General features: G+C 40.4%; 1 protein-coding gene across 4 annotated transcripts in view; it reads right to left on the bottom strand.

Moving 5' to 3' along the window:
* The window catches only part of MEGF10 (multiple EGF like domains 10), a 244,996-nt gene that overhangs the window by 161,874 nt on the left and 70,227 nt on the right, over positions 1-12,895 (bottom strand). The window contains exon 1 of one of the 4 annotated variants that reach the window (XM_024247172.3): positions 7,126-7,145. The exons of the other annotated variants lie outside the window; for them this stretch is intronic. The gene's annotated coding sequence lies outside the window, so the exon portion shown is untranslated. Of the gene's footprint in view, positions 1-7,125; positions 7,146-12,895 lie in introns of those variants that run through there. 4 annotated transcript variants of the gene reach the window in all.

The following is a 12,895-nucleotide window of genomic DNA, read 5'->3' as shown; positions in this document are numbered from 1 at the left end:
AGAGCCAATATTTTTTTGAGTATTCTGGGTTATCTAACAGAACTCTAGGGGAGAAGTGTGCTCCTCTCACTCTGGAAGCATTTCTTTGTTGTTGTTTCATTCAAGGCCATGCCAAAGCAAAACAAAACAAACATTTTCATGGATTAGTGACATTGACCTTGAAATCTGCATCACTGTCAATGCTTTTCATTTGCTCCAGGATTAGAAAACATTAAAAAAATTACCTCAAGTTGATGCAATTCTAAAAGCAGGCAGCTAAGCTTGGCTCATGAGTAATGCGGGAATCTCAAACTCGGCTGATTCCACCACCCCCCGCAACCCAGCATAAAGTACCTTTAAGATAAAACTTGAACTGAGTCAATGAAGCAAAACCTCCTAAAAGCATGTCTCTCCTTAAGTAGCTCCGCTTCGCCTGGACTTCTTTCCTCTAACCATGGGTTCCCCATTGGGCCTTCAACAAGGAATCTGAGGCCCACCGCTAACCACCCGCGAGCATCTTCGCTTAGCTGCCAACAATGCTGGGCCACAGTGAATGGATGGGACCGCCACTGCACATGGCTCTTTCTTCTGGGGCACAGCAGTCGGAGCCAAGCTGTGAGGCCCAGTCCCCTCCTCATTTCTGTAAGTGCACCATGGAAGAAGGGCACGGTGGTTCCCAGCATACGCTAAATGGGTTTTGCTCTACCTGGGGTTTTACTTATGCTGGATCCAAATCCTAGACACAAATTGGGAAGCTGCCTGTTTTTTTAAAGAACTGTTCCTTAGAACTCAGTGACAAAACTTGCCTGGCTTGCACAGACCTTTCTTCACTCACTAACACTTTGTTCTGAAAATCTGCCTGTCAGGACTTGGTTGCCATCCTTCTCAGCAGTGACATATTTACCATTAAAGGAAACAGAGAGGGCAAAGTCAGCCACTAACCCATGAAAACACTGTAGTCTCTCTTCTGTACCAGTGAATGCATCCGCAAGCCACCGGGGCCCTAATTACATGGCCTCATTTTTGTAAATAGCACAACCTGGCCAAGAAATGAAAAGTGGTCTTCCAAATTCTCTAGCTAAGCAGAAAACTCCTTAGGTTAAGCTATAAGAAAACCTCCTTGGGTGAAGAGTTAATGTCTCAGTTAATGCCTGCCACACCTGAACTCTAGAAAAAGCCAGAATGATAGGAGTCCTGTCCTTTAGGGAAAGAGCTACATGTAAGCACATGCTCAAACTTCTATAAACAGATTAAGGTGATCACTTTCTGAAAATATTTGGCTTTCATAACAATTCAATATAATTCAATATCTTCAACCAAAGATGATTGTGCAAGGAGATGACAACTAGACCTAGACGGTTAGCTTATAGGATATTCATAATCATAAAAATCAGATTCTATAGCAGCCATGGCCTTCAGTGAGGCACTCTAAACCATCCCCGGTGGCTGCACAAACAAAACAGCATTTACATACTGCCTTGGAAGGAAAGCAAGGGACTTTTTTTTCCAGCCCTAGCTTGGCAGAGCTCCACATCACAAGCTTTTTTGTTTCTGTTTTTGCTTTGTTGTTTTTTTTAATGGCGGAAGAAAAGTGCCTTTGCTTCAGGTTGGCCTTCACCAAAATAAAAGTGGACCATCTGGCTTAGCTATAGTGAGGAACTCTCCACACCTGAATCCTTGGCGGGGTTCAGGCACAGTCATCACTCTTCTGGAAGCAGGATCTCTTCTCTTGGGTGCAATGAACCACCTCACATGTCTCCTAGCCCAGGTGAAGTGTTTCCTCACTGGCAGGCCTCTGCTACTCAGCCTCCCCTCACACTTTCACCCCCTCAAATCTGGGTGCATCCTATGAAAACACAGCTATGAGGCTAATTGTTCAATAACTAAAAGTCTGAAATACAAACTGTCCAGGCTCTTTCCTTACCTCATATTCTCCAACGATGGTTCTCACTAGCTTTTGATCTATTTCACTGCTTATTAGCACCTCCTCTAGAGGAAAAATGAGTCTTGGGGGGATTTTAACCAACAAATTCTATAACCTTTTGGCCTCACTAATGTATGGTAGGAAATAAAGTCAACATTATCCATTTAAATGAGTATTAGGACTGTGGGTTAGGTTCAGTTTTTCATGTTTTTCTTATGTCACCACAATTCTGAATAATCTTGAAATTAGGTCCACAAATACTCTTTTAATGCCTTGGTCTGCTCAGGCTGTTAACAAAATACCATAGACAGGGTGGCTTAGCCAATAGAAATTTATTTCTTATGGTTCTGGAGGCAGGAAGTCCAAGATCAAGGTCCTAGCCAATTTGGTTTCTGGTAAGGGCTCTGTTTCTCAATCTCTTTCCACAAGCTTTGAGGCATCCTTCTTAATACACTCATAGGAACATACCTCCAGGCCAGTTGCAGTGGCTCACCCCTGTAATTCCAGAACTTTGGGAGGCCGAAGCGGGTGGATGACTTGAGGTCATGAGTTCGAGACCACCCAGGCCAACATGGCAAAACCCTGTCTCTACCAAAAAATACAAAAATTAGCAGGGCATGGCGGCAGGCACCTGTAGTCCCAGCTACCTGGGAGGCTGAGGTGGGAGAATCACTTGAACCCAGGAGGCAGAGGTTACAGTGAGCTGAGACCATGCCACTGCCCTCCAGCCTGGGCGACAGAGGGAGACTTTGTCTCAAAAAATAATAATAGTAAACAAAAAAGAACATACGTCCTGATAGTTGTTCTAGTTGGCTATTTCATCCCAGCTCATGGAAAGGGGCACAGAGGCACAGAGAGCTGAGGAGTCCCATAGCCCTTATGATGCGGTAACATAAAGAAATTAAATTCAAACTCTGGCTTTCTCCAGAGGGAGACTAGATGTGCTGAGGTCAGGTCACCTCTCAGGCTCTCTCAGGCCAGGATGCTTCAAAAGACTTCTTGATTCAGGGTCTAGAAGGAGCATTATCTAGAAGCTTCTGCCCAAAACAAGACCAGAGCTGTGGTCTGTTGGAAAGAATTTTGCAGCTTGCCTGAATTAGAAAGGCAGAGTTTGTATGCTAATTAATTCAACAAGTTCAATGTCCAAAATCATACGGCATATTAAGGAGAGCTCAGACCTGAGATACAATATGCCAGGATTCTGAAATAGACTCACCCAGTTAAAAACAGAAGTGACCTAGACAAATCCTTGAGTAGAAATTAAAATCTCAGATACAAAAAACAAGAAAGCCCTACTGAGCATTTGCTATATGCCAGGTATTATCCTAAGTCCTTTTCATTTATTTTCTCAATTAAACTTCATAACAGCTCTATTAAAGAGCTACCATAATTATCCCCTCTTAAATTATAAGGAAACTGAAGCATAGAGTAACTGTTTCACAGATATACATTCAGTTAACAATGGGGCAAGCCAGGATTCAAAGCCAAGATATCTGATTCTAGGACCCATACCCCACTACATTCTAATACATCCACACCTTAACTTTTCAACTACATTTGTCCACTGGACATAGAAGTCAATGCTTGAAATGTGTACTAGAATGCAACTCCAGGAGGGCAGGAAATGTGTTTAATCTTAGATATTGCCCTGTCCCTAGCATAGAAGATTGCATGGAGTATAATGAGGGCTCAATCAATATATACTGAATAAATAATGATGGGTTGTGTTGCAATTAGTGAAATTACTGCAATAGTCTCCTTATTGTCTTCCCCATTTTTATTTCATTTTCTATTTTTATCATCAATGATAAGCCTTTGCTATCTACTGCCTGGTGAATTTAATTTAAGCACTGGCAGCCAGGTTTCCAGGACTTCCCTACTTGGCTCCAACCTACACTTCCAACCTTATTGCTTTTTTTTTTTTTTTTTTTTTTGAGATGGAGTCTCACTCTGTTGTCCAGGCTGGAGTGCAGTAGTGCAATCTCGGCTCACTGCAACCTCTGCCTCCTGGTTTCAAGCGATTCTCCTGCCTCAGCCTCCTGAATAGCTGGAATTATAGGTGCACACCACCATGCCCAGCTAATTTTTGAATATTAGTAGAGACTGGGTTTCGCCATGTTGGCCAGGCTGGTCTCAAACTCTTGACCTCAAGTGATCTGCCCACCTTGGCCTCCCAAAGTGCTAGGCTTATAGGCATGAGCCACTGCACCCGACCCCAACCTTATCTCTTGATATTCCACTATACAAATCCTTTAGTCTGGCCATCCCTGCTTGTCCTTGCCCATACTCCTCCCCCTCCCCAGGGCTGTACATTTCTGCCATTGGGGTACTCTCTCCTCCTCTGTGATTACACAAAGCTCACAAATCTTTCAATGTCCCATCTCTTCCAAGAAGCCTTCTCTGGTCACCAAATCTGGTGATCTCTCCTTCTGAGATGGATTCACTTGGAACAGATTACCTGCTTCCTCCTCCTTTCCTTTCTTCATAAACAGACTGGCAAGGCGCTGAAGGCTGCATCTTGCCATTTTTGGTATTCTCCTCAGCATGCAACAAAGGCTTGCCTCATAGCACACACGTGACCAGGGGTCAACTGATCTATGCAGACACATCTCACCTAAATGCAAACATCTGCTGATTTTTTTGAAATAATTTTTTAACCTTTAAAAAATTTGCATAACTAAACATTCATCATTTTAACCCTGTTGTACAACCATCATCACTATCTAGTTCTGGAATATTTCCATTGTCCTAAAAGAAAAAGCCATGCCCATCAAACAGTCACTCCTAATTTTTCCCTTCCCCCAGACCCTGGAAACCACTAATCTACTTTCTGTCTCTGTTGAGTTGCCTCTTCTAGATATTTTATATAAATGAAACCACACAATATGTGGTCTTTCGTGTCTAGCTTTTTTCACTTAGCATAATGTTGCTAAGGTTCATCCATGTTGTAGCATGTATCATACATACTTCATTTCTTTACATGACTAAATAATATTCAATTCTGTAAATATATCACATTTTGTTTATCCATTTATCAGTTGATGGACATTTGAGTTGTTTCCACCAAAAATAATAGTTTTGGCTCTAGTGAATAATGCTGCTAGGAGCATTTGTACACAAGACACTGTTTGAACACCTGTTTTCAATTCTGCTGACATTTTACCAAGGAAAAACAAATTCATTCACTAGCAGCCTCATCCTAATTCTATAGTTAAGATAAATAACTTTTTGTTTAGTAACATACTATCTTAAAAGACATTTATGCTTATGAGTAAATTTAACTGTTTTGTATTCCAAAATATTGTAAATTCCTTATAGTTTATGCCTTCTATCAGAGACTACATTTTCTAACATCTGCATTTAATTAATAGAATCTTATTTAAGCATTTGAATGATTCTTTCATGAGAAGCAGACCTGATTCCTATATGTGTTAATTATTCTTCCCTATTTTAACATTACTTGGTTTTAAATAATAATAACTAATATATATTGAGCATTTACTATGTGCCTACCACTATGCTAAATACAACAATCTTTGAAGTATATGCTATTATCTTTTCACATTTGATGAAAAGAGGCTTTAGAGAGTTTGAGTAGCCTGCCCAAAGTTACCAAGATGTCAGTGGTAGAGAAGGGATCCCAGCCCAGGTTGTCATACCTCATACAGTAAATGACAAGGTCAGCAATAGACCCAGAACATCAGAATCTTGTCTGTTAAGCCACAACTTTAATCACATGTGTTTGTGTAAATCAACATCCAACCTGTAAGTCCAATGGCCAAAATGAAGGTATACATTTAGTACTCAGACCTCTCATAGATGTGCTGCACCCATTTCAAAGTGAAGGGCCCCAAACTCTCTTTTGGAGAAAAAAAATGCTCCTATTTTCTCCATTTCAGTCTACCAACTCCATATTATAAAAGCAAGCTGGAACGTTCTATCGGTACAATGACTCATGGCTCACTTTAGTATAATATATGCAGCGCCACACTGATGGATGAGAAGGGTCTTCTCAAGAGAAAAAGGACAACAGGTTGTTCTGGGACTGGAAGCATGGGTTTGCAGGTATTGCTCCTGTGGCTCACTGAGGAGCTCAGGAAGTGTCAGAGGAAATGAGTGATGGAGATAAGCCAAAGACTTCACCCCTCATATCAACTCATCCCAGTTAGAGAAATCCAAGAGAAACAAAGCATTCCACTATTAGACCATAAGAGAAATGTCATCCAAAGATTCAGGAAAACATCCATAATCCATAGAGTCTTCTTCTGATTTCTCCTGACAGATTAAAATGAATGGGAGGAGGGTAGAAAGTGGGAATGAAAAGATTTGCTGCTTGGCCAACCTAGAGAGGTGCATTTGTTTTAGATTCTAAAGAGTGGGACTCTGCTAACACTATTGATCTCTTAGGCACTGGAGTTGCTGCCTAGAGAAGTAAAGCAATCACCTATGATGGTGCTAATGCATTGCATTCTGACACACAGCTCTCTGACTATAGAAGTAAGGGTGAATTGATGGGTATTTAAAGCTCTAGGCCCTCCCAGCTGCACCAGGATTCAAATTATGTGAGAGTTTCCAGTTTCCCACCATGATAGATTCTTAATTCTACATTAAACATGGGACTTTAATTTTTGAATTTTTTATTGAAGTGTAAAATGCAGACAGAAAAAAAGCCATAAATCAAAATTGAACAGGTCAATAAGTTTTCACAAACTGAACATACCCATAACAACCACTGCTCAGATTAAACGTAATGTCAGCATCCCAGAAGCCCTTGTTGGGCAGGGCCCTTATTCTGACACAAAACTAAGTCCCATTAAGCATCCTATGCCTACAAAAGCATTTAGTATTATATATACTACTTGGGACACAAACAACAATAATAAAAGGGACCATTTAACTTTCCTATTTTTTAAAAAAGTGCTGCACCTACACAGAACTTCAAGGATAGCACAGTATTCAGGCCTCGAAGCATTGAGGGCAAGCCTCTCTATATCACACAAATGGGGAGCCAAATGAACAGGCCTAATGGCAACAAATTGAAAATTAATGAACTAATCAGGAGAGTGTTTAGCATAATCCTTTTGCCACCCACGAAGTCTCCTTTTCCCATTCTCCACTTCAAAGTCATCTATATCATTGGCAAAACCATTTAGTAAAGAAGAAACAAACTGTAATGGGGGGGGGAGGAATGAAAACATAATGAAGAAAATAAAGCCACTTGCCTCTCTGAAATCCGCTTGCTTCTCCTTCTTTAATAGATTTGCAATGATAATCTATAATCAAGGTACAATGACAGACATAATTACTAGGAGCTCTAAGTGACCTCAAGCAAATCACATATTGCCCTCTCCTGGACACAAACCTCTTATCTCAGAGACAAAAGGATTCCTACTGGCCAGTGAACACCAGCTGCCTAACACTTGGTGTAAATGGGCTCTCCAGAACCCATCACGTCCAGAAAAGGCTTTCCCTGTTCTGCCTCGTTCAAGTCTGTATTCTGTGCTTAACTTAAAAAAAAAAAAAAAAAAGGAAACAAAAGAAAAGAAAAGCCACCTACAAGTATCCACAGGAACTAGGAACTAAGTCTCCCTTTGAAAGAAACCCAGAGGCAAAGGCTGAATGAATGACATACTTTTTCATAAAGGAAGTAATCAGGCTAAAAGAACAATCCTGTGGAAAAAGTCTGCGACCTTTGCAAAGGCTGTGACCTTGAATTTGAATCTTGTTCTGACACAAAGAATGTAAGCAATTATTGGGCTCAGGATTAGATCTTTACAGGAAGTTTGCAACCCTTTCCCTCCAGGGCTAGAATCCAGTTTGAAAGTTAGGGATGAGGGAGGGTATCTAAATGGCATCTGGAGAGTCCCCCAGCCTCATAACTGTCCAAACTTATCAATAACTTTCTCATGGCGCTCATTGTATTTCAGACTCAAAAAATTCTTAGCTTCAAAACAGCTATCTAGATCTGGAAGGGAATTATTAATATATACACAGTGACCATTCCCAGGAACACAGAATTGTTCTCTGAAGTCATAGACCTTGATTTAGGCAGGCTTTTAAATCAGGTACCTTTGATGAGCCTGGGGACACAGGGAGGCTTTTTTATTTTTAAAATCAGTAATAAAATCCTGCAATGAGATAAGTCCTGCAATCAGTGTGATGCAGTAGAAAATAATTCTTCCTTGGCCAAAGATCCACTGGCTTTTTGACAGACTTGTGTTCCCCCAACGCCATGTCTGCAGCTCCAAAACCAGAGGATTAATGATGCTTCCTTGGAATTACTTTTTTCCTTCCCAGATCCTACCTCTGACACATTGCTGCAAGTAGTTTAACTGTGGAAGGCCTTGACCTCCTTTCTTTGTCTCTCTGATTTAAGTGTGTCTGTTTCCTTGGGGCTACCAAGCTCAGTTGGACGGCTGGCCGCAGCGGAATGGCACATCAGCCAACCCCTGAACAATGGGTCCTTTTCTCCGGCTGTCACATGAACAGCGTTGTATTACAGCCATTGTCCCTTCAAGTAGAGAGGAGAGGCACGGGTTCTCACAGACCAGCTATTCTCTGTGACCCCCTCTGGCCAAGTCACTAAAATTTAAAAACACACAAAAAAGGCATGCCTTTTCAATGGGGCACTGTAAGTCTAACAAGGATTGTCATGCATATATTGGCCACCTGCATCAGCACACCTTGTTAAAAATACACATCCTGGGACCCCACTACGTACCTACTGAATCAAAATCTAGGGAGGAGCCAGTATCTGCAGGTGATTCTCGTGCCTCTAAAGTCAGAGCACAGGGTAAACATGCCTCAAGCATTTCTAACCTCACTCATGGTCTGATTTTGCACATGTGTTTAAGGAACCAACTGAAAGCAGGGAGGATACTGGAAGGACAAATACTTTATACTTTGGTTATCAAATCTTAGTGTTGGGGGAAAAACACCTGAGATGAAGACAGGCGAGAACGATGAGGGCTTTAGACGATAATAGGAATGTGGACGTGGGTCATCAATGAGCAAGAGAGGAGGAGTGCAGGGACAGCAGGACAGCGCTGAAGCCACCTGGTGGAGGTGGTAGCCTTCAGAAAAGGATGGGTGGTGAGAAAGTGGCAATGGTAGGATGAACTGTTAGAAAGTAAGGATGTTTAATATTTAGTTTTAAGTATTAAGATATGAACTCTTTCCATAGTCCCAAACCTTAAAATTCTAAACACTCAAGCCACATATTTGGTGGCATTTTATGAAGTGAAGGTTATTCGTGGCTGGGTGGGTGGCTTCAGATCATCTTTAAACTTCTTAAGGGAAAATATGAATTCAGATCCAGGTGACACTAGAAGAAACAGGAGCCCTGTCTCTGTCTCTAGCCCCAAGAATCCCATAGTGGTTGAAAGGAAGAACAGTTTTCTCATTTTACACCTTCTCATGGAATAGGGAGGAAGATTTCTAGCCAATTTTTACTTGAATCTCAATAGGTCCCCCTAATCTCATCTAGTTTCCATAAAATAACTGCAGTGTAATGTGAAGGGTTCCTTTAATGCAGATAGTACTATGGGGATGGGAAAGTCCCGTAAGTGCCTATCATAAAATTATTCTCAAATGTAAACTCACCACTACCATGGAATGGTTTAATCACTATTGCTTGAAGATGCTTTGTAAATTCCTGCCACCACATGTTTGCTGAGCCCATTCCCCCACCTAAGATGCCCCATCCATTCAAATCTCTCCTTCAAGGTCCCACACTGCCAGGAAGCCTCCAGTGAGCTCTTGTGGCAGCTCTCAAAACTGCCACTTGGCTCTTACTATACCCAGGCTTACCTGCTCAGTTGTTTTTTTTTTAATTGTTGAGGGTACATAGTAGATGTATATATTTATGGGTTACATGAGATATTTTATATGGGCATGCAATGTGTACTTTTTTAGTCTGCTTTTTCCTCGAAGGCAAGAGCTTCTTGGTAATTACACGTGGTATTTACCCTTATTCCCTACACAGCTAATAAATATCTAATAAACGGCCAGGTGCAGTGGCTCATGCCTCTAATTCCAGTACTTTAAGAGGCTGAGGCAGGCAGATCACTTGAGGTCAGGAGTTCGAGACCAGCCTGGCCAATATGGCAAAACCTCATCTCTACCAAAAATACAAAAATTAGTCGGGTATGTTGACACGTGCCTGTAATCCCAGCTACTCGGGATGCTGAGGAAGGAGGATCGCTTGAACCCCAGAGGCGGAGGTTGCAGTGAGTTGAGATTGTGCCATTGCACTCCAGCCTGGGCAACAAGAATGAAACTCCATTTCAAAAAACAAAACAAAACAAAACAAAAAAAACCTGGTGGAACAAAAAGTAACTCTCCAACCTATTACTTTTTTAAAGAACCAAGTCACATCTTTTTATCAATTCTTCATCCAAACTCAAGTACTTTTCTCAAGATGTCAATAGGGGTGGACATTTAAATTTTTTTGTTTTGATTGTAGGATTAATCTTCTGTGCCACCAAGCAAAAATTTCATAGTTCTATTTCACTCTGTGAGGAACAAGTTAAATTTGTGTGTTTTAGTTTTCAATTTGCCATCAAAAATTATTTTTTAAAAAAGCCAAAATTCTTCAGCAGAAGGTATTCCAAAGATCCATCTTGGGAACCACCACCTGTGGCTATGTTGAGAAACAGCCAAATCTGTACAGCTCATCTGGGTCAGACGAAACGTTAATGACAAGGCACTTAGTCATCCTCTAGGATGCTCCCAAAGATAAGATGTTTTTAACAGATGCTAATATCCTGCACATGTACCTATCAAGATGAGGTTTTCCATACTGAAATACTGTTTTCTTTGTCTTAGAAGTGGGAAGCGGTACAATTTATTGCCCTCTAAGTAGGAAATTGAGGTGGTTAAATGCTTTACATAGTTTCTTTATCTAGGAGTATAAATCACTAGAAATGAAATAAGAGAGGAAATCACTAGAAATGAACAACCATAATAACAGGATGTATTATTACATTCACACTTTTCAGATTGGCTAATGCCACAGAGTTTGCATTATCAAATAACATCCACACAGTGACTTGCCATTCCACAAATAAAGTTCTATAAAGTAAAGTAACATTGGTTTCTACCTCTTTTTTTCCTCATGGTATGAGAAATCCTTTTGTTAAATGCTCTAAATTAGTCCTCTGCGATAACTATTTTTAAAAAGAGTTAGAATGACCATGGTGAACAATAATACAAAATGGTAAAGAGAGACAAAAGATAAATTAAAAATTTTGGGACATTCAGATATGAAGAATGAATGAATGACTGAATAAAGAGATTAGGAGACCAGTTAAAAGACTTCCAAAGGTTGGCAGAAAAATGATACAGGCTTATGCTAAGCTAGAAAAAGTTCATTTCAGAAACATAATTTTAAAAGAAGACAAAGCAACAGAACCCAGTGAATCTTACATTAATTCTTAAAACTAAACTAATTATTAAAACCAGATACTGGGTACACACCCTTGAGAAACTGAGAGTAAAGGCAGTCCTCAATATTGCTTCGTTTGAAGTCCATCAATGTGGATATGTGTACTGCATCTATTGATGCTACTACCTCCCTGCCCTGTGTCATGACAACACTCAGATGCCAGCTAATGAATGAACTTTTTATGTTGTTTATTTTATGGTGCAGCTGCCCATAAGCCAATAGTTCAATTTTTGCAGAATCACCATCCTTGTCATTACCCAGAGAATTATTCATTCACTTATTCAAATGTTACTGCATAATTTCATTATTACAAAAAAGTGAATGGGAAATGGGAAAATTAAAAGCCTAATAGTAATTATGAGAAGTGTTTGTCTCACAAACTAAGTAAGACAAAGGTAGAAGTTATTAGACATGCCAAAAATGGCAAATCTTTTCGTCTGAATCAGACATTTATTGAACTTGAGCTGGTCAACTGTTGTTGAAATGAGGAGAAAATAACCAAAACTGTGTAAAGTTTAAAGAAAGAAAAATTAGAAAAAGGAGTATACACTGAATGCTGTGTCTAAATAGCAAGATATAATTAGAGATTTCATAATATATTTGGCTCTCTAGGGCCAGAATCCCTTATAATATATAGGCTTTTATACAATCTTCAGACCTATTTTCAGGAAGGTGTCCTTTCAGGAAAGAGGGGAAGACAGTATTGAACCAGTCACCATGTTTCTGATCAAATACAAAAACAGAGGCAGAAGTGTTTTATAAATGGAAAAGCACAGAGCAAAGTTGGTTTTTATTGGCATTGTCACTTCCTTTCCAGTGCTCTGACACTGTCATTCCAAAAACCAAACCAAAACCATCCTAAAGGATAAGCTCAGCTCTTCATTATACTGCCTGCAATAATGTGCAACATGTAACATTAATTCAGTGGCATTTGGTGTTTCATAAGTCCTCTTAGGACATTCTGTCTTGTACTTTTTCTACTCCAAGTTATTTGTTGTTGTTGTTGTTATTATTATTATTATCATAATTATTATCATTATTATTTGAGACAGAGTCTCACTCTGTCACCCAGGCTGGAATGCAGTGTCGTGATCTCAGCTCACTGCAACCTCTGCCTCCCAAGTTCAAGTGATTCTTGTGCCTCAGCCTCCCAAGTAGTTGGGATTACAGGTGTGTGCTACCACTCCCGGCTAATTCTGGTATTTTTAGTAGAGACAGGGTTTCGCCATTTTGGCCAGGCTGGTCTAGGATCCCTGGCCTCAAGTGATCTTCCCACCTCAGCCTCACAAAGTGCTGGGATTACAGGTGAGGCACCATGCCCAGCCCCACTTGAAGTTATTAACTTCCTAGGCTATGTCTAGCCAAATTGGAAATTCCCAGCTGGCTTTTCCACACCCTCCATATGTATACAATACTGTCCCAACCACTTTGTCTGCTAAGAAAATGTTGACTATCACTCATCCATTTACTTTTCTCCAACATTCTTTAGGCATTTATTCCATAACTACTATGGGCCAGCCACTTGTATAAGAGCTTACAATAAGGAA

This window comes from Pongo abelii, chromosome 4 (assembly GCF_028885655.2).
Source record: "Pongo abelii isolate AG06213 chromosome 4, NHGRI_mPonAbe1-v2.0_pri, whole genome shotgun sequence".
NCBI classification, from domain to species: domain Eukaryota; kingdom Metazoa; phylum Chordata; class Mammalia; order Primates; family Hominidae; genus Pongo; species Pongo abelii.
Note: the sequence above shows the minus strand (reverse complement) of the source record. Positions and strands in the feature narration are given on the sequence as shown.